Consider the following 21,714-nt stretch of genomic DNA (forward strand, 5'->3'; position numbering starts at 1 on the left):
TGAACCCCCCCCCCCCCTCGCCGGCACTCTAATGGTAATCTGGGCATAGTATTTTATCAAATCACCTCATTCTTTGCGGCACACGTGAGGAACACAAATGCGAACAAGCCAGAATGTTCCCAAGGACTATATGCAACTGAAAACTCACACCTCAGAAGTGATTCGAACCCATACTGCCGGGAGCACAATGCAACTGGTGTGTACAGGACTCCTAATCCACTCGACCATCACGACCGGTCAAAAGGAGGTGATAGCCAAAACTATTTGACCTCCCCCCCTCGCTGGCAATCTGATGGTAATCTTGGGCATAGTATTTTATCAAATCATCTCATTCTTTGGGGCACACGTGAGGAACACAAATGCTAACTAACCTGAATGGTCCTCAGGACTATATGCAACTGAAAACTCACTTCCCAGAGGTGATTCGAACCCTTACTGCCAGGAGCACAATGCAACTGTTATGTACAGGACACCTTATCAACTCGACCATTACGACCAGTCAAAAGGAGGTGATAGCCGAAGCTATTTGAACCACCACCCCCTGCCGGCACGCTGATGGTAATATTGGGCATAGTATTTTATCAAATCACCTCATTCTTTGGGGCACACGTGAGGAACAAAAATGCGAACAAGCCTGAATGGTCCCCAGGACTATATGCATCTGAAAACTCACAACCCAGAAATGACTTGAACCCATATTGCCAGGAGCACAATGCAACTGATGTGTGCACCTTATCCACTCGACCATCATGACCGGTCAAAAGGAGGTGATTACTAAAACTATTTGTACCACCTCCCTGTAACAAAATAGCTGTTGTAGGAATGATCTAGAATGTTTTATCCACACATGAGAGAATGGGAAGCTGGACCCACGTGGGGACCTTACCCAGCTAGGTTGCATCCCCTGGGGAGATTGGCGGTGAAAATAACTGGCGCCTTTGTTCACAGTTTCGTATAATGAATTATTTTACAAAATTCACTAATTTAGAGAAATTAGTCTTCATTCAAATTGTATAATATTACTGGTTATAATATCAAGAGTATTCTAATTATTAGGAGAATGAGTCACCATCAGTGACGTCACGAGCCAGGACTAGACCTCGGCGCAGGAGAATTTGGACGACATGAGGTCACACAGGTCAGCAGAGTTTCCATGGCCACTATTTCTCAAAGGTCAAATAGCCATTTTGAAATTGGGAATAGCTCTTCCCTAAGATGCTTGTGTAATTAACTTCAGTTAAAATAATTCAACCAATCTGGATCAATTAGTGCAACAGAGGTTAGTTGTTAAACTTAAGCATTGCTAAGTAACTTGGTAAACTAAGCGGAACAATACCCTGCTCTGGGCTCCTGGGTAGAGGAGCATCAAAGGGAGAACAGTGTGGGATCTGGAGCGACTCGGGCAGGTGGCCTCCATCATTGGCCCCAAGACAGCACAAACATCTAGCTGGTCGCCCAAGGTAAAGTTTGCTCAGAGTTTTTGGATAGGGAATAGGACAACTCATTACCAGGGAGTGTTAAGTTTAGGGAGTGATTCAATTTCTTAGATTTTGTTTTAGTTTGTTGAATAAATTAATTAGTTAGTAATTGGCATTTTTATTTCATTTCATGTTTTCCATTCTCATGTCCTAGTCACGTTATCCCCATGAGGCCGAGTTTTCGTGGAGCCGCAAATCCTAATACAAAGATTAAAAGATCGGTTATTCCCTTTGATTTTAATATTTCCAAAGCTCAATGTAAGATCCAAGTTATATGTTACTAGTGGGGATCGAACCCCAAAGTTATTGATTGGCATGATCAATCCAGACCTCGGTCATTGCTCAGTATTACTGGTCTGGTGGTGGCGGCGAAAAGGTGACCCTAGGGTTTTGCTGGAAGCCTATGTCTCGTCCGACGGTTTGTAGAATCTTAAGTCGGTCAATCGTCTTAAGAGCACGTGGCGTGGAGTCGGCTCTAGTAAAAGTTTGGAGTCCCTTAGTATGGAAATCTAAAGTAGAATACGGGTAAAGAGAGGTGTAGAGAGAGAACGAAGTTACGAAGAGACGACGTAAAGAACGAATACCCCCACCCCCTCGTGTTACAATGGTGGCAGCGGTGGGATGGGGGTAAGTTTTAGTCTCTGACCTGGGTCAAGAATTCAATGGGAATGTATTTAGGGAAGTTTGTCAAATTTTAGACACAACTTCGGCTTTTACAACAGCCTACCACCCACAAGCAAACAGAATGACGGAACGGACTAATCGTTCAGTCAAGGATATGCTTGCAATCCTTGCTGAACATGATGCAAACTCTTGGGATGAACACATACTTTATGTTCAATTTGCCTTGAATACTGCCATCCACCAATCGATTAACACCCAACCCTTTCATTTGTTTACTGGTAATTCATGCAATTTCCCCTCAGGTCTGCTTAAGAGACATAATGTTGCATACGGGAAGGACTATCCTTCAGAGGTCCTTGGAAAAATGAGAAACGCATGGAATATTGTGGCTGAGGCGTCCAAGAAAGCACGGAATCGGTATGCTCACTTTTATGACAAGAAAGTGCGCCCCCTTGAGTTGAAAGAAGGAAGCCTCGTATTGAGAGTGAATGAGGCTGCGCCCGCCAATCAAAGTAGGAAACTTGTTCAGAGGTGGCGAGGACCATATAGAGTAGTTAAAAGGGCGGAGCCGGTTAATCTTGTTATTAAAGGAGTATTCGAGGACCAGGTGGAAAGGACAATTCATGTAAATAAATTGAAACAATATCATGCTAGAGAGGAATTAGAACTGCCTTCAGCGGGTCTAGTTCCTGACTCAGCAGTGCTGACTCATGGCTTTACCGACGAGTCAGAGGATGAGGATGACCCTCTGTCATGGCTCATCAGTAGTCAGGTGCAGTCTCGCCACCCTATGGTAACGAGATCTCGCGCTATACAGTAAAGTAACTTTCTTGGTTAATATAAATTAGTATTCATTAGATTTTCCTGTAGAGGCAATGAGATGAACTATTACTATACTAAACTCAGGTAGCAGCTTTCACCGTGCTCTGGGGTTCCACCGCCACCAAACCCAGAATATATCTATGCTTCCACTGTGTTGCGTCTGTCTGTTCCCAGGTCTGATTGGTACACCGACCCAGTTGTTCCAGCCACACGTGAACCCTTGTCTGTAAAGACCGAGGGAGAGGCACGTTACACAAAGCCCTCCCCCACCAGACCCAGTAACCCATTCATCAGTTACTTTGGGGATGAGTGACTATCCAAGAGTCACCCGGCCGACGCCTCACGTCACTAACGAGGTTGTCAGGGCCAGCGAGCTGTCCACATTTAGCAGTCACCGGAGGTGCCATACAACGCCGGGGTAGCTGTCTCGAGATCACCACTACCCACCTGCTGCGTCATCAAGACTGCAGCCATTCCAGCAGTGTTGGAGGAGAGGTCAAGAAATGGAAAGCACGTAGCAGTACTCAAGAATTTTGCCGGAAGATTAATGATTACGTCATCTGAAGCAACAGGAACGCGGAACTAACAACCCATCCTCTTAAAAAGAACGTCACTTTTGGCCCGTATGCGCACTATGGCCAAATTTGGACGTAATTTGAAATGAAATCGACTCACAAAAGGGACGTTCTGTTCCGTTTTCTATTTGAGTCGTCCGGCGTACGCGCAGAGGTTATAGGAGGACACTTTAAATTAACGTTTTTCATAACGTATTGAAACTTTATGAGAATTTCCTGCCCACCTAACCTATCAGAGGACCCTTAACTTACTGTTGTTGAAAAAACAATCCCAAATTTATTTTCATTCTTTTTTTCAATTTCAAATTACGTCCAAATTCGGCCCTACGGGCAAACGGCCAAAAGCAACGTTCTTTTTAAGAGGACAGGTTGGAACTAAGGTGGTCACAGGTGGAAGGCATGGTTTCCCTACAGAGTGCCGGGACTCGCCAACAGAAGGTTGCACAATTGTCTCCTTTGGCCTAAAGTCGGCGGTACGAGGGTATACACAGTTGGTGCTTACGGCCTAGTAACCTGGTGACATTAAGAAATGCCTGATATGTCGTGAGCAATGATGGAAGACGAGATTCACCTGTTGTGCAAACAAGCAACCCGCCTCTACGACCTTCTGACATCACTCCTGTTACGAGACACCGTTGGTACATCCAGTCCTGCTCTGCTGTGGTCATCTGCGCCGTCGAGTTTAACATCAAGACTGCCGTGTGAACTGTGATTGATATGAAGGCGTGTGGACTGTTGGGAGCAAGATCAATGGCCGAAGTAACAGTATTCTACAGCTGTCACTTGGCACTCCGCTCTACTACACTCTGTCGTCATTCAAGACTACCAGATGGGAGTACAAGAGGACCAGGTATCGATGTCTACGCATGGGAGAAGCAAGATCGACAACGTCATCATTAGCGACTACATTTAGCGTCCATCAGCATCGATTTTTTTTCTCGATTACTCAATATGAACAACTGATACAAACAACAAAGTTGACTCTGAACATCTGTATACAGAATATCTGGACACTTTTGTTTAAATGTTGAAAAACAGATTTAGAATCACAATACTTTATAAATGTTGGAAAACAGATTTAAAATAATTATTCTGGTATAATAGTATGGAAATCTTACTCTATAAATTGGTCAGTGATTAAAATCGAAGCCCCCTGTGTAATTGTGTGAGCCCAGAACAAACGGTTATGGAAAATTATGTTGTGTGTTTTTCAGAATGTTTGAACACAGGAGAGGCGGACCAATATAAACATTGAAACTCTTACAGTGAGTGTGAACACTTGGCTGTACAGTCAGCTGAAACTTGTGATATACTATAGTAGGATTTTTTTTTTTAGATACATGTAATACACATTAGGTGTGTTCCTTAGCATGTCAAGGTTGACATTGATTGGGGAGTGGATAGTACACGGATGTGAACTTGGTAGAGTTCAGTAGTACGCTCCCAGATGACTGAAAGTTCAGTCTGAAGATATAACTTTTATGTTATATGGCGGAGCACGGTGTGGCCGACTCTAGAGGACACATGGGCTTGGCTAGTGAAGAGCCAAGAGATTTTAATAGCTAGTCTTTGTTGTTAGGAGTAGGGACATGTTATTTAGATGTCAGTAAGAGTAGGATGTATGTTTCCTGATGTTGGAGGTTTGCTGTCAGTTGAAAGCCGAGACATTTATGAATTTGAACATGTTTATTATGATGTTGTTGGACAATCTAATGATTGTCAAATTTTCTTAGTTAGGTTAGCTTTTGCTAGTAGCATGAGTTGAGTTTATTGAGGGTTTTGGATACTAAATCTCGTTAGTTTGTACAAATTAACAAGGTTTACTAAGTGCTTGTGCCGGGGGGTTGTAACAAACTAGCTGTTGTAGGAATGATCTAGAATGTTTTATCCACACATGAGAGAATGGGAAGCTGGACCCACGTGGGGACCTTACCCAGCTAGGTTGCATCCCCTGGAGAGATTGGCGGTGAAAATAACTGGCGCCTTTGTTCACAGTTTCGTATAATGAATTATTTAAAAAAATCCGCTAATTTAGAGAAATTAGTCTTCATTCAAATTGTATAATATTACTGGTTATAATATCAGGAGTATTCTAATTATAAGGAGAATGAGTTAAGTCACCATCAGTGATGTCACGAGCCAGTATTAGACCTTGGCGCGGAAGAATTTGGACTACATGAGGTCACAGGTCAGCAGAGTTTCCATGGCCACTATTTCTCAAAGGTCAAATAGCCATTTTGAAATTGGGAATAGCTCTTCCCTAAGATGCTTGTGTAATTAACTTCAGTTAAAATAATTCAACCAATCTGGATCAATTAGTGCAACAGAGGTTAGTTGTTAAACTTAAGCATTGCTAAGTAACTTGGTAAACTAAGCGGAAGAATACCCTGCTCTAGGCTCCTGGGTAGAGGAGCATCAGAGGGAGAACAGTGTGGGATCAGGAGCGACTCGGGCAGGTGGCCTCCATCATTGGCCCCAAGACAGCACAAACATCTAGCTGGTCACCCAAGGTAAAGTTTGCTCAGAGTTTTTGGATAGGGAATAGGTCAACTCATTGCCAGGGAGTGTTAAATTTAGGGAGTGATTCAATTTCTTAGATTTTGTTTTAGTTTGTTGAATAAATTAATTAGTTAGTAATTGGTATTTTTATTTCATTTCATGTTTTCCATTCTCATGTCCTTGTCACATTGTCCACACGAGGCCGAGTTTTCGTGGGGCCTCAAAGCCTAATACAAAGATTAAGAGATCGGTTATTCCCTTTGATTTTAATATTTCCAAAGCCTAACGTAAGATCCAAGTTATATGATACTAGTGGGGATCGAACCCCAAAGTTATTGATTGGTATGATCAATCCAGACCTCGGTCATTGCTCAGTATTACTGGTCTGGTGGTGGCAGCGAAAAGGTGACCCTAGGGTTTTGCTAGAAGCCTATGTCACGTCATACGGTTTGTAGAATCTTAAGTCGGTCAATCGTCTTAAGATCACATGGCGTGGAGTAGCTCTAGTAAAAGTTTGGAGTCCCTTGGTATGGAGATCTAAAGTAGAATACAGGTAAAGAGAGGTGTAGAGAGAGAACGAAGTTACGAAGAGACAAGGTAAAGAACGAATCCCCCCCCCCCCCCCACGCCCCCCGTGTTACAACCCTCCGGCACTCTGATGGTAATCGTGGGCATAGAATTTTATCAAATCACCTCATTTTTTGGGGCACATGTGTGGAACAAAAATGTGAACAAGCCTGAGTGTTCCCCAGGACTATAAGCAACTGAAAACTCAAACCCCAGAAGTGACTCGAACCCATACTGCCAGGAGCATAATGCAACTGGTGTGTACAGGACGCCTTATCCTCTCGACCATCACGACCGGTCAAAAGCAGGTGATAGCCGAAGCTATTTGAATCACCATCCCTCGCCGGCACTCTGATGGTAATCTTGGGCATAGTATTTTATCAAATCACCTCATTCTTTGGGGCACACGTGAGGAACATAAATGCAAACAAGCCTGAATGGTCCCCAGGACTATATGCAACTGAAAACTCACACCCCAGAAGTGACTCGAACCCATACTGCCAGGAGCACAATGCAACTGGTGTGCACAGGACACCTTATCCACTTGACCATCACTACCGGTCAAAAGCAGGTGATAGCAGAAGCTATTTGACCCCCCCCCCCCCCGCCACTGGCATTCTGATGATAATCTTGGGCATAGTATTTTATCAAATCACCTCATTCTTTGCAGCACACGTGAGGAACACAAATGCGAACAAGCCTGAATGGTCCCAAGGACTATATGCAACTGAAAACGCACACCTATTGTATTAGTGTGGGTTGGTGGTGTTGTCGTTGTTGATCCTTCTTTCTGGACAACCCTACCCACACCTCGGTGGAGTGCTTATACTTCACTAGGAGATCACACTAGGCGCTTCTGGGTCTTGGAGAGGGGCTCAACGTCACACGTTTAGGGGATGCGGCTCCAAAACTTTGCCTCGTTGTCACGTGCACACACCCACTCGAGCTGCTGTGACTCCCCACTCTCTCTCCTTATGTGATACGATCTCCTCAATCCCCTTTGACTTATTAGTTTTCCATCCTACCCTGTCCACACCGGTGGTTCTTGGTTCTTACTCTCTCTCTCTCTCCTTCTTTACTTCATCCTGGGAAGCCTCACTAGGACAAAGGCAAACACCAACAAATTTGAATACATTTACTGGACCAAGCACATACACATATACTAATAATAATGAATCCTACACTCTATACTATTTCAGTCAGGTTGCACTCCAACACCATCAGAACTCTATCATCAGCTTATCAAGTGGTATCCTATCTCCTGATTCACCACCTGATACTATCAACCTCCTCAAGTAGATCAAGTCTTATAATACAATGTTGCACTATCAGCAAGAGAATATACAACTGAAAACATGTGCAAGGAAAATTGGTGTATGAATGCAATAACACATATATATCAGTATAAATGTTCCTTGATATATAACAATGATCAATTGATTACCCTATCAGTCCTAGAACACATACATCTGTAGGTAATACAGCCTACGACTGTAACTCTATACTTTAGTATAAACACTCCTCAGCACAAGAATGCAAACACCTTTCACTGCGTCTTGTACGCTAATGACAACCAAACACTCTATCACCTCCCTACAAGTAATCATATAGAACTTCCCTTCCACATCTGGAAGTTCACTATCCTGATCTCTTCAGGTTCTTCCAGGTTCAACTACCAGGATCCTCTGCCGCTCCTTCAGGCTGCTACCATGAAGTTTCCCATAAGCAACTATGGAGCCTCACCACTTCTACTAGGGTCCTCCACAACTCTCTTGGCTGCTACACCATGAAGTTTCCTCGAGCAACTATGTTGCTTCACCACCTCTACAGAAGCACGTGACACTCCTCTTCACTGCTTCTCCTCACAGCTCGAGGTCCTCTCCTCCACTACCTTGGAGTCTCATCAACTACTCCCTCTGGGCTGGCTTCGAAGTTCTCAGTAACTTCTTCCCCAAAGACAAACCTGCAACCCATTGACACTCCAATAAAAATGTTTCCCCCTTTAACACATAAACTAAAAACACCAAACAATATGTTTGCCTCCAACATCTATCTGCTCTCTACATACTGTGAGAGTGGACTAACCCGTTTTGGGCTAGTCCATGCTCCACCTTGCATGGCGGGCCTCACTCACTCTGGGAGGGTCCTCCGCTGCCAGGAGCTGGGCTCCCTCAGTCACCTGCCAGCGCTCAGAATAGACGGACGTCGCTCCGTCCTCCAGGATGTTCCTCCCTCTCCACTCTCTTATTTTAGGCCTTCTGCCTTATCAAAACATGTCTAACTTATCAGTAAACATTGCTACTGTCGCTGGGCACACGACCAACTACAAGTAATCGCCACAGACTGGCTCAAAATCGTGCTTACCACAGATTGTCTAGTCGAGGGCGCCCCTCCCTCTGACGGAGTCTGGTCAGGGCACTCCCACGGCCCACGATAATGTCTCTGGGCGGCTTAATAAACACTCCTCGCCGTCCAGGACTTGAGACCACAACGTTCCTAGTTCGATTCCACAACTGGAACGTCTGCACACTTCTCCTCTTTTGGAGATATATCACTAGGGGTTCCTTTCTGACAGGAGCTCAAACGGAGCACGGCTTCCCCCTGCGATGTCTGGCACTCAAGTGAGATCAAAGCCCTCCTGAAGCGAGCCTCACGCCTCCAGCAAATTATCCACATCTTCTAACCAGTCATTTATCGATTTTCTTATTCACTGCCCATAGTCTCAAATTGTTTATTAAATCCAACCAACTATTTTACATCTGTGTTATCACCTCTATATTTCCTAGACCTTCTAGTCAGGTCAGGCTTGATAGAATAATTCTCAAGGGGAGACTCGTTTTTCGGCTACCTGGGATCATAACACACCCCAGAAGTGACTCAAACCCATACTGCCAGGAGCACAATGCAACTGGTGTGTACAGCACGCCTTATCCTCTCGACCATCACGACCGGTTAAAAGCAGGTGATAGCTGAAGCTATTTGAATCACCACCCCTCGCCGGCACTCTGATGGTAATTTTGGGCATAGTATTTTATCAAGTCACCTCATTCTTTGGGGCACACATGAGGAACATAAATGCAAAAAAGCCTGAATGGTTCCCAGGACTATATGCAACTGAAAACTCACACCCCAGAAGAGACTCGAACCCATACTGCCAGGAGCACAATGCAACTGGTTTGTACAGGACACCTTATCCACTCGACCATCACGACTGGTCTTAACCCTTAAACTGTGCATGGCGTATATATACGCCCTGAGTAACATGTCCCACGGTGCGCATGGCGTATATATACGCCATAGGGTGCTAGGCCCGATTCAAATGGCCCACAGGTACACAGGGTTCACAGTAGCTTCCTCAGGGCTCTTGTAAACAGATGCCATTTTTTTTTAAAAATCGTGGGCAATATTTTCAGGTGTGAGAGGCACTGTACTGTTGGAGCAACCAAGGCCGGCGCACGCAGCATGAGCGAACAGCATTGCTGTTCAGCTTGTGACCACAGCATCGCCGAAAATTGTCAAAATAAATATATAATTGTTATTATTTAGCGATGACAATATTACAGATGGCCCATGATTGTGATATAAATAACCAGGGTTGTGATAATAGCAGGATTGTTGTAATAATTAGCGCTGTGGGAGGAGTGATGCTGAGAGACGGAGGGAGACAGCATCGTTTACTGACTGTGTGGCTACCTGTTATTGTTTGCATTCACCATACCAGCTCAGTGGTTCTCTATGGTTTACACAAATGTAGATACTTATATATAATGTGTGTATTAGTGTAATAACAGCAAAAGGATTATGCTGGGAGGAGCCATTTGGATGACGGAGGTGACGTCGTCTGCACGATTTGTCTAGCTGTTTAGTGGGTGGCCACTATGCTCTTTGGGCGCATTACAAGCTGAGGTGTACAGTTACGGTGCATAAAACATGTAGATACTTATATATATTATGTGTATATAGGGTAATAACACTGCAAACAGTATTGTTGGGGGAGAAAGTCTAGTGCGTGTGACCTTGAATGAGTGTGGGAGCCGCCAGCCGCCATCTGTGTATAGCGACGACTCTTAGTGCCTGAACTAACTATATCAGCTTAGCTGTACAGTTGTTGTGAACAAAATATATACATACTTATATATAACGTCTGTATATAGTGTAATAACACCACAAATAGTTGGGGAAGAAAGTTTAGTGCGTGTGTTGAGGGAGTGGCAGCGAGTGGCTGGCTGGTGTGTGCCGGCAACTCTTCGTTGCTTTTCGACTCTCAATACCAACTTAGTGGTTCGTTATGGTGACCAAAACATGCAGATACTTATATATAACCTGTGTATAGAGTGTAAAAGCAGCAAAACTATTTGTTTATTGTTTTATAAACATAATAATTGAATCACCAATATGCACATCATACTTTTGAGTATAGCAATTATTCACCACTTTTATTATATAAATATATTACAATACACACTATTGAATAATATTACTGCAAAAAAAAACTAAGAAAAAATCAATCGGAGACATTGAAACAATTAGGTAATAATATCTTTGTGGCAACTCCCATCTGTCAGCGCGGGTAACGCTGACCGGGTCTGATGACCACTCTGTCAACGCCCACTTTTTGCCAGACTTCCTCGGTCAATTGCGCCCCAAATATGTCAACTACGATTTTTTGTTTTTCCTGTGCTCAGGGAATACAAATTAACATGTTTAGAAGACGAAAAAAAAATTTGAATTTTTTTTTTTTTGGAAAAACGCCTGAAAAGAGGCGTTTAATGTTTCCAGGCCTTTAACGATGCATAAGCAACAGGGCTCCATTAAGGAACATATAGTCTCTTCCCATAACCAAACCATCACCAGATAAAGCTTAGCAAGCAACACAGAAATCATCGATAGATACAGCGATAGCAGGCGGCTTGACGTCTGCGAGGCACTACACATCAAGAAATCAACACCAGCAATCAACAGCCAATTAATGCACAACTATATTCTACCCACTTCAAGATTCCGCTCCAATATAGAAGCATCAAGAAATATGGGCCAATAAAAAAAGGCCTTCTGCAGTTACCTACCTTTAATACCCATTGTTTCGTGTTCTGTCTTATGTAAAAATTTATTTTCACCTCATCCAAAACTATTGTAACATGTCACCTCACCCAAATGTAGGTATAAAAAACTCGAAGATGTTTAAGCTCTATTCAGTTAAAGTTGTGTATGTGTGTGTAAACTAAAGTCTTTGAAAATGTAATAAGTTTTACGAAACGCGCTCAAGTGTCGCGTCAGACTAGAAATAAAAATGAATTTTGGAGAATTGATTTTTGAATTACCATCAACAGTGAAAAGACACGTAAGAAAGATCAAGAAAATTTGTGTTAGAATTATTAATCTTACTTTTTCGGTCATATTTAATAATATATGTCTACAGGAAAGACTGCTACCATAATATATATATATATATATATATATATATATATATATATATATATATATATATATATATATATATATATATATATATATATATATATATATATATATAAATATATAAATAAAAATAAAATTTATAAATAAAATTTATCTATATCTTTAACTTTATCTATAAATAAAATTTTATATCAATAAATAAAATTTTATATCTATAAATAAATATATATATATATATATATATATATATATATATATATATATATATATATATATATATATATATATATATATATATATATATATATATACATATATATATATGTATATGACAATGTCAGACCACGGAGGAAAATTTCCTTAAAGGAAATTTCCTGTTTCATTTTCCTCCGTGGTCTGACATTGTCACATTCTTAATCACGTGTTTATTTCCGTGATATACACACACACACATATATATATATATATATATATATATATATATATATATATATATATATATATATATATATATATATATATATATATAAATATATATATATATATATATATATATATATATATTGTGACGATAATCTCCTTCAAGAGATTGAGCCTGCTCTTCCCTCCAAAAATACGTCGTTACATCTATATAAAACTACTATGGAAGAAATGTCCAACAACGACAACAACACCAGCAAGGTTTGCCAGAGCGCAAAACGTATGCAGCCAGGAACACCTGCTTCTCAAACCGCCAACTACCTGTCTTGTTGCCGGCTCCTCGCTGATTGGCCGCCGGTCTGGCTGCAACTGCACTCCACCCACCACACTACTTGATGTCTGGGGCCGCCACGACCTCAGTCCTCAGAATATTAAGTGCTTTCATACGGTTAACACTTCTTCCTGGTAGACTAAAGCTTTGGCTTACGTGTACTGAGAGAGGTGATAGCTTAAAGCCAATATTCCTGCACCTCTCATTTTATTGTATATTGCACACCTTGTTATTGCTCACTTGTCTTAACGTAACTTTTCATTTTGTCATTTAATTCTTCTTATTATTTTGATTGATTTTATTATACGAATTTGTATGTCCATTTTATTCATGTTTTGTTTATTTAACGTAATTAAAATTTCATTGTTAAAATTTACTTGTGTTTTGTGTGTCTTCTCCTTACCTTACCACAGACGAAGTTCCAGATTTTCTATTTTTTTTAATTCTATGTGACGAGGCCATACCCCTAGCTTTGAACAGCCGAACACCAACGCGTTACCGTCACATATTATATGGGGGCCTGTCCGGGAGCTTTACTCAGGTACTGGTGATAAGTGGTAATTTCTGGTAAGAGTATTTAACTTTGTTAACGTAGCTTTTACTATTTTTCATATTCAATTTCATTTTTATATGGTGCGGTGTATTGTGCATTACGAGAGTAACATATGGTGAAGGTGAGACAACTTTGGATTACGTGGTGACTGTAGGCCTCAGTCATACTCTTAATTGGTCATCTCTTCCTCCGTGTTATTACTCGTGTTTACCATCTTTGTCCTTTGGATATTTCTCATTTTTGACAGATCATCATATTGGTACCCTGGTACTGTGGTCTGCCCCGGGTCAAGAGCACCCAATCTTCTGCAATCTGACTGTAGGAGGACAAAGAGGGCCATAGTTCCTCTAGCTCGAACTTTAGTTGCTGAATTGGGACCTCAGCAGCAGTTCTCGTCACCAGTTGACACCTCGCACCCCTACACGTCAGTCAGAGATGATGATACATACAACGGTAGGGAATTAGCTTACTTTTTCAGAGCACAAAAGTTCGCTAATTCTGTAAGTATCATATTAAATTCAGTAGGAAAAACTTGCTTTATGTCCTATAGAGACTCGGCAAGGTATGCCTACATCCTTGGACTACCAATTTTACTTTTGAGGCAATTAACTGTTTCATTTGTTTTCGAAACTCTGTTTCATTTGTTAGTAGGATTTTCTTGCCCTTATCCTCTTACATGAGTACCGGGTACAAGATTTCCTGCGCCCTTGATTTAAATTAATCATTTAACATCTTGTACTTAACTTTAATTGTTAAAGATCCCACAGGATAGGTATCAGTTGCCACGTTGTCCTGTTTCTGACATTCATTATAACTGAATATTCGTGTACCTTTATTTGCTAATTTCACCATGTTTCGTCTCCAAGCTTTCCGTGCAAATCCAGCAGGTGAAATAGGGACTTTAAGTCGTGCCAAGAGGACTGAATTACAAACTCTTGCACATGAGTATCAACTAGAAGTTCCCTACCAAGCCAACAAAAATGACCTACACAACCTGTTGCTGGATTACTATTTAGAGCAAGGTAAGATAGACTCTGAAATTCATGAAACTTACTATATTGCAGATAAAAATGATTTGGCAACGATGAAACTCAAACTAGAGCTGGCCAAGATTGAACGTGAGCAGCAAAGGGAAGCCATCGAACAACAAGAACGAGCGGCTGCCATACGAAGGGAAGAACACGAACGCGAAGCTGCCTTGAGGAGAGAAGAACACGAACGTGAGGTCGCATTACTCCGTGAACGTGAACGAGTACAGCTTGAAACACTCCAGGAGCGGGAACGCTTACAGCTGGAAACCAAACAACGCGAGTTGGAGATGCAACGCGAACATGACAAGCAACAAGCGACTCTGGCTCTAGAGTGTCGTCAACGAGAAATCGCCTTGGAAACTTCACACTTCACTCAACGCCAGCAAGCTACTGCCAATCTTCCCGTCAGTTTTAATATATCACATGCAAGTAAGTTAATGCCATCCTTTGTAGAAGCAGAAGTTGATGTGTTTTTTACCACCTTTGAAACCCTTGCTAATCAACTCAGTTGGCCTGTCGACCAATGGGCCACACTTCTCAGAGTCCATCTTACAGGTAGAGCTGCAGTCACCCTCAGTACTTTGGCGTCTGAGAATGACTACCAGACTCTGAAACAAGCAGTGTTGGACGCCTACCTACTTTCCACAGAAAGTTATAGAAGGAAATTCCGTGACCACCTGAAGGCAAGTACCACTACCTTCCTCGAGTTTGCTAATACAAAACGGAGATATTTCATGAAATGGCTGGAAGCAGCACATGTCTCTACTTTTACAGAACTCGTCAACCTGATGCTTGTTGAAGAATTCTTGAGACGTGTGCCGCCTCCTGTCCGCCTCTACTTAGCAGATAAAGAAGAAACCGACTACCTGAAGTGTGCTAAGTCGGCTGACACTTACAGCCTCATCCACCGGCTGACACCCGAACCATCCTCCAGTAAGAAGTCGTGGTACAGTTACGAGAAAGTGAGCACCGATCAGGCTGGCTCGCAATTGTACTGCAAGTATTGTAGACTCTATGGACATACCATAGACAAGTGTGGTAAGTCTCAATACAAGGGAACTACTGACCCACAGAAACCCAAACCAACTCCTCCTAAGTCCGGTAAGCCTGTGATGAATGTTGGTGTTAATGTTAATGATCTTTCTCTTTTCAGTAACCACCTGTATACTGGAACTGTCTCTGCCAACGGTTCAAATCTGGAGGGACGTTTCAAACTGAAGATCTTGAGGGACACAGCGGCTCTTCAATCGATCATCTTGAAGTCTGCTGTGCCCAACCTCGTCTACACCGGAGAAACTGTCTTCATCACTGACCTCACTGCTACCACTCCATACCCTCTCGCCAGAGTCCACCTGGATTGTCCCTACGTGAACGGAGAAGTCCAAGTCGCCGTCAGGGAAAAGCCTTTTCCCATGCCTGGAGTGCAACTTCTCCTAGGCAACGACTTGGCAGAAGACCTGCAACCGACCAACCTGATCGTCATGGACAAACCCCAGGTGTGTAACTCTGTGCCAAGTAACCCTATTCTAGCGTATGTTCCAGCAGAGGTTCAAGAGAGTGATGAAGTTTCTCCTCCGGTTCTCGTGACCACCCGTGCACAAGCCGCACGTCCACAGCCAGCTGACTCTACTGCTACCGCTGTCCCTCAAGACCCTCAGAAACTACTCCCGAATCTGACCAAGTTGGAGTTCCGTAAGTTGCAGAGGGAAGATCTTACTTTAACACCATTGTTTTTCCAGGCTGAGACTCAATCCGACAGTATTCCTGGGTTCTTCCTAGAGAACGACTTGCTCTACCGCAGATATAGACCCAGTAAACTGAAGGAGGAGGACGATTGGGCCAACATCGAACAACTTGTGATTCCTACCAGCCTGCGGCCCACTATTCTACACCTGGCCCACGGAGCACTCTCCCACTACGGCTTCAATAAGACTTACCATGGAATTCGTCAAGACTACTACTGGCCAGGTATGGTAAATAGCGTCAAACAGTACGTAAAACAGTGTCATACATGTCAGATGGCAGGCAAACCGAACATCTCCATTCCAGAGCGCCACTGATTCCCATACAGGTGCCTGCGGAACCTTTCCACAGACTCATAATAGACTGTGTTGGTCCTTTACCTCGGACCAGTTCAGGTAACGCCTACATCCTAACCATCCTGTGTCCTACCACCAGATTTCCCATAGCAGTTCCAGTGAAGAACATCACGGCTGCTACGGTTGTAAAACATCTATTGAAGATCTTCACTCAATACGGATTTCCCAGGGAGATTCAGAGCGACTGTGGTACCAACTTCACCAGTGATCTCTTCAAAAGGACACTGGAGGAGTTCAACATCAAACAGGTATTGTCCAGCCCCTATCATCCTGCTTCACAGGGTTCTCTTGAACGTAGTCATCAGACTATCAAAGCACTCTTGAAAAAGTTTTGTAGTGAAACCTCTAAGGATTGGGATAAGCAGATTGACCTTATAATGTGTATTTACAGAAGTCTCCCCAATGAGTCCTTAGGAGTATCTCCCTATGAGATGCTCTACGGCCGTAAGTGCCGTACTCCCCTTAAGGCTTTCAAAGACTCTCTCAGAGATGCCACCTTCAGTGAGCATCAGAATGTGCCCCAGTTTCTTCAAAACCTTCAACACATTCTAGAGAGAGTCCACCGTTTTGCCCATGATAATCTATTGAAAGCCCAGGAGAGGATGAAGACTCATTATGACCAGACCAGCAAAGTACGAAAATTTAAGCCGGGAGACTTCGTGCTTGCATACTTCCCTATCCCAGGTTCACCTTTACAAAAAAGGTTTTCAGGACCCTACCGCGTCAAAGAGTGCAGAAATAACAACAACTATGTCATAGAGACTCCAGATAGGCGGCGGAAGACCCAGCTGTGCCACGTCAACCTCCTGAAGAAATATAATGGTACTCCTCCCACTGTCCTGATTAACTGTTCTACCTTCACAGAACCCTACATCCACAGTGAGACCTTCCCAGCTTCTTCTCCCGAAAGCACTGACAAGGAGTCAGCACTTTCTAATTCCGAAATCCTTAATGATCTTCCCAAATACTTTCAGGAAAATAATAGTGCTCCTTTGCCCTATTCTAATTCCACTCTCACCTCGTCAGATAAGCCCTTCATCCTCCATGTCGACGCCAGTGGTACCGACGTTGGTGGTGTCGTGATGCAGCAACGAGGCGATGAGAATACACCTGTCAGCGACTACTGCTACAAGGAACTACGGAACAATTGGCAAGGAACTACTCTTCATCATCCTGAAGCTCCAGCACTTCCCTCCACACCTGAAAAGTGCTCGGTCCACCATCAACACGGACCACACCACCCTACACCTCCTGCAGCACGCCCACTTCTCATCTCAACGTCTTCTACTATGGGCTTGCTAACTGCAGAAAATCCACCTGGAGACACTCTATACCAAGATTCCGACAACATCTTAGCCCATGATCTCTCCAGAGTTTATGAAGTAGAAGCGACTCCATCCATTACTCCACCACATAACGACGTACTTCTTCCAGAACCGCAGGCTTCGGGGGAGAGTTGTGACGATAATCTCCTTCAAGAGATTGAGCCTGCTCTTCCCTCCAAAAATACGTCGTTACATCTATATAAAACTACTATGGAAGAAATGTCCAACAACGACAACAACACCAGCAAGGTTTGCCAGAGCGCAAAACGTATGCAGCCAGGAACACCTGCTTCTCCTCAAACCGCCAAACTACCTGTCTTGTTGCCGGCTCCTCGCTGATTGGCTGACGGTCTGGCTGCAACTGCACTCCACCCACCACACTACTTGATGTCTGGGGCCGCCACGACCTCAGTCCTCAGAATATTAAGTGCTTTCATACGGTTAACACTTCTTCCTGGTAGACTAAAGCTTTGGCTTACGTGTACTGAGAGAGGTGATAGCTTAAAGCCAATATTCCTGCACCTCTCATTTTATTGTATATTGCACACCTTGTTATTGCTCACTTGTCTTAACGTAACTTTTCATTTTGTCATTTAATTCTTCTTATTATTTTGATTGATTTTATTATACGAATTTGTATGTCCATTTTATTCATGTTTTGTTTATTTAACGTAATTAAAATTTCATTGTTAAAATTTACTTGTGTTTTGTGTGTCTTCTCCTTACCTTACCACAGACGAAGTTCCAGATTTTCTATTTTTTTTAATTCTATGTGACGAGGCCATACCCCTAGCTTTGAACAGCCGAACACCAACGCGTTACCGTCACAATATATATATATATATATATATATATATATATATATATATATATATATATATATATATATATATATATATATATATATATATATATATATATATACATATATATATATATATATATATATATATATATATATATACATATATATATATATATATATATATATATATATATATATATATATATATATATATATATATATATATATATATATATATATATAAATAAAAATGGAAATGTTCGGTTATTCAAAATCGCTAATATCCGAAAGTTCTTCACGGATTGCCTTGAAAATTTCACACAACGTTCCATTTGCATCTAAGCGATTTTTTATTTACATACTATATAGATGTCACGTCGGTGACGGGAAAAAAACACGCTTCGAAACCTCTTTACCGATTGATTTGAAATTTTGACTTAATGTTGCATTCAAATAGGCGAGTGTTTTTATGTACCTACTATATACATAGCTCACCTGTGACAGGAAAAAACTAGCTTTTTTTGAAAAACAGTGCCATCTGTAGGAAGTAAGAGCAACATGTGCTGTAATCTCCGAAAGTTCTTCACCGATTGCTTTGAAATTTTGACAAAACGTTCCAATCAAATACATCCATTTTTTTTTAAATCTACTATTTAAATGCCACACCTGTGACAGGAATAAACATGTTTTTTTTAAAAACATTGCCATCTGTTGCACGTAAGAACATCACACACACTATACAAAATATCTTACGATTCCATTTCAAGGTTTCCGATTGCATTGATAAATTGAATTTTCAGAGATTTTGATTTATTTCCATTTTGATTTCATTATTTTGTGTGACTTTGCATTGGAATTGAGCTGTGTTGTTTACCATACCGTTTATTTTGTAGGTATAGTTTATTTGTTTCTTTTTCAGTATTTTCATTTCGTTTTTTTAACAGTATTTCTCATTTTTCAGTGCAATTGGTCGTGCAATTGAGCACTGTCGCTTGATCTGCATTTGAATTGAAATATTTCGTTAATATTTTTTGTTTTTGGTTTGAAAACAAGAAAAGGGATAACCCATTTATTTAACAGCTGCAAATGTGCAACAAACAGCTATGAATCCACCGACTACAACGTTAACGGCTTTCTTCACGTTATGTCAAAATGACGCGTTTGCAAAAACACTGCTGCAACGGAAGTGCATACGTATCAAACATAGAATGCCAGTAGAAAATCATCTGAACGACGCAAACGAGGAGAGCGAGTCGACGGACAACCTGGCATATTCCAATTAACTTCTATAGGCTGACTGTACACCGTGCATCCCAATCAGGATGAATGCTTCTTTCTTCGCATACTGTTGGTAAATGTGCCCGGATCAACGTCTTTCCACCAATTGAGATTTGTCAACGGAGTTACACATGCCACTTTCTGTAGTGCATGTCAAGCTCTGAATTTATTGGAGAACGACCGACACCGGTCTGTATGCATTAATATGCGTCCAACACGTCACATACAAATAAAATTCGTGCATTGTTTGTAATCATATTGACCACCGGCTCTCCATCATCTCTAACAGAGTTATGGGAGAAATATAAATCGCACATGGCTGAAGATATTATCCGTCGAATACCCAAGCAATACCCAAGAAATTCATGGATTTCAGAGCAAAAATCTACAACGAAGAGTTGATAATGATTGAAGATTTGTGCTTAGAAATCGCGAACAAAGTTCTCAATCAATTGGAAATGCCATCACTGAATCGATCTGCTGCTGCTTCGTTCTATGTAGAATGTTGTCGTGAACAAAATTACAACACGGGTGACCTGTTGCCGTATGTGCAATCAAATATTCATAATTTAACGCTTGAGCGAAAACGCCTTTACAGTCAAATTATTCAAACTGTCAATAACGGGCTTTGATGAATCATCTTGCGCTATTAGGAACTGGTAAAACCTTTCTAATTAGATTGATTTTAGCAGCTATTCGATTCCAATATGGCAAAGCGTTAGCTCTTGTGTCGTCCGGAATAGCTGCGACATTGCTACCAGGTGGAAGAACTGCTCATTTGGCTTTGAAATTGCCAATGAACGTGCATTTCATCGAAACTCCCACGTGCAGTATTTCCAAGGCATCCGGCATGGGAAAAGTATTGCAGAAATAGAAACCTATTGTTTGGGATGAATGCCCAATGGCCCACAAAAAATCGCTCGAGGCTCTTGGTCAATCATTACATGATTTGCGCGGAAACATCAGATCATTTGGGAACACATTAATATTGCTTGCATTACCTGTAATTCCTTGATCAACACCAGCGGGCGAAATAAATGCTTGCCTGAAATACTCTACTTTGTGGCTCCACGTAAAGACGTTAAAATTAAATACAAATATGCGTGTCCAACTGCAAAACGATTAATCAGCTGAGATATTCTCACATCAATTTCTTGAAATTGGGAACGGAAACGTGCCGGTTGATCTGACCTCAGGACGAACTTCATTGCCTCTTAACTGCTGCAATTTAGTGACGTCTAAAAAAGAATTGGTTGGAGAAAGTATTTCCCATTATTCAAACCAATTATAAGAATCACGATTGGCTTAGTGAACGAGCCAAGTTCACTCACTCTTCACTCAGTTCAAGAACAGCTATTCTTGCGGCCAAGAACAAAGACGTCTACGAACTTAACAATATTATTCAGTCTAACATTCAAAGTGAGGCAGTCACATACAAGTCCGTCTACACTGTTGAGGAAACAGATGAAGCGGTTAATTATCAAACAGAATTTTTGAATTGACTCGATCTACCAGGGATACCATCGCAAGTACTGCTACTGAAAATCGGCGTGCCAATTATCATGTTGCGAAATATCAGCAAGCCAAAGGTTTCCAACGGCACGAGGCTTGCAGTAAAAAAAATAATCAGCAACGTCGCAGCAGCAACAATCTTGACAGGACCTTTAAAAGGTGAAGATGTCCTCATTCCTTGCGTTCCTATGAATCCAACGGATATGCCATTTCAATTTAAGAGATTGTAATTTCCAATTCGATTGGCGTTTGCAATCACCATCAACAAAAGCTCAGTGTCAATCTTTAGAATTGTGTGCTTTATATGTAGACACGGAATGCTTCTCACATGGACAATTATATGATGCATGTTCTAGTGTCGGCAAACCAGACAATCT

The sequence above is a fragment of the Procambarus clarkii genome, chromosome 25 (genome assembly GCF_040958095.1).
Source record: "Procambarus clarkii isolate CNS0578487 chromosome 25, FALCON_Pclarkii_2.0, whole genome shotgun sequence".
Classification (NCBI taxonomy): domain Eukaryota; kingdom Metazoa; phylum Arthropoda; class Malacostraca; order Decapoda; family Cambaridae; genus Procambarus; species Procambarus clarkii.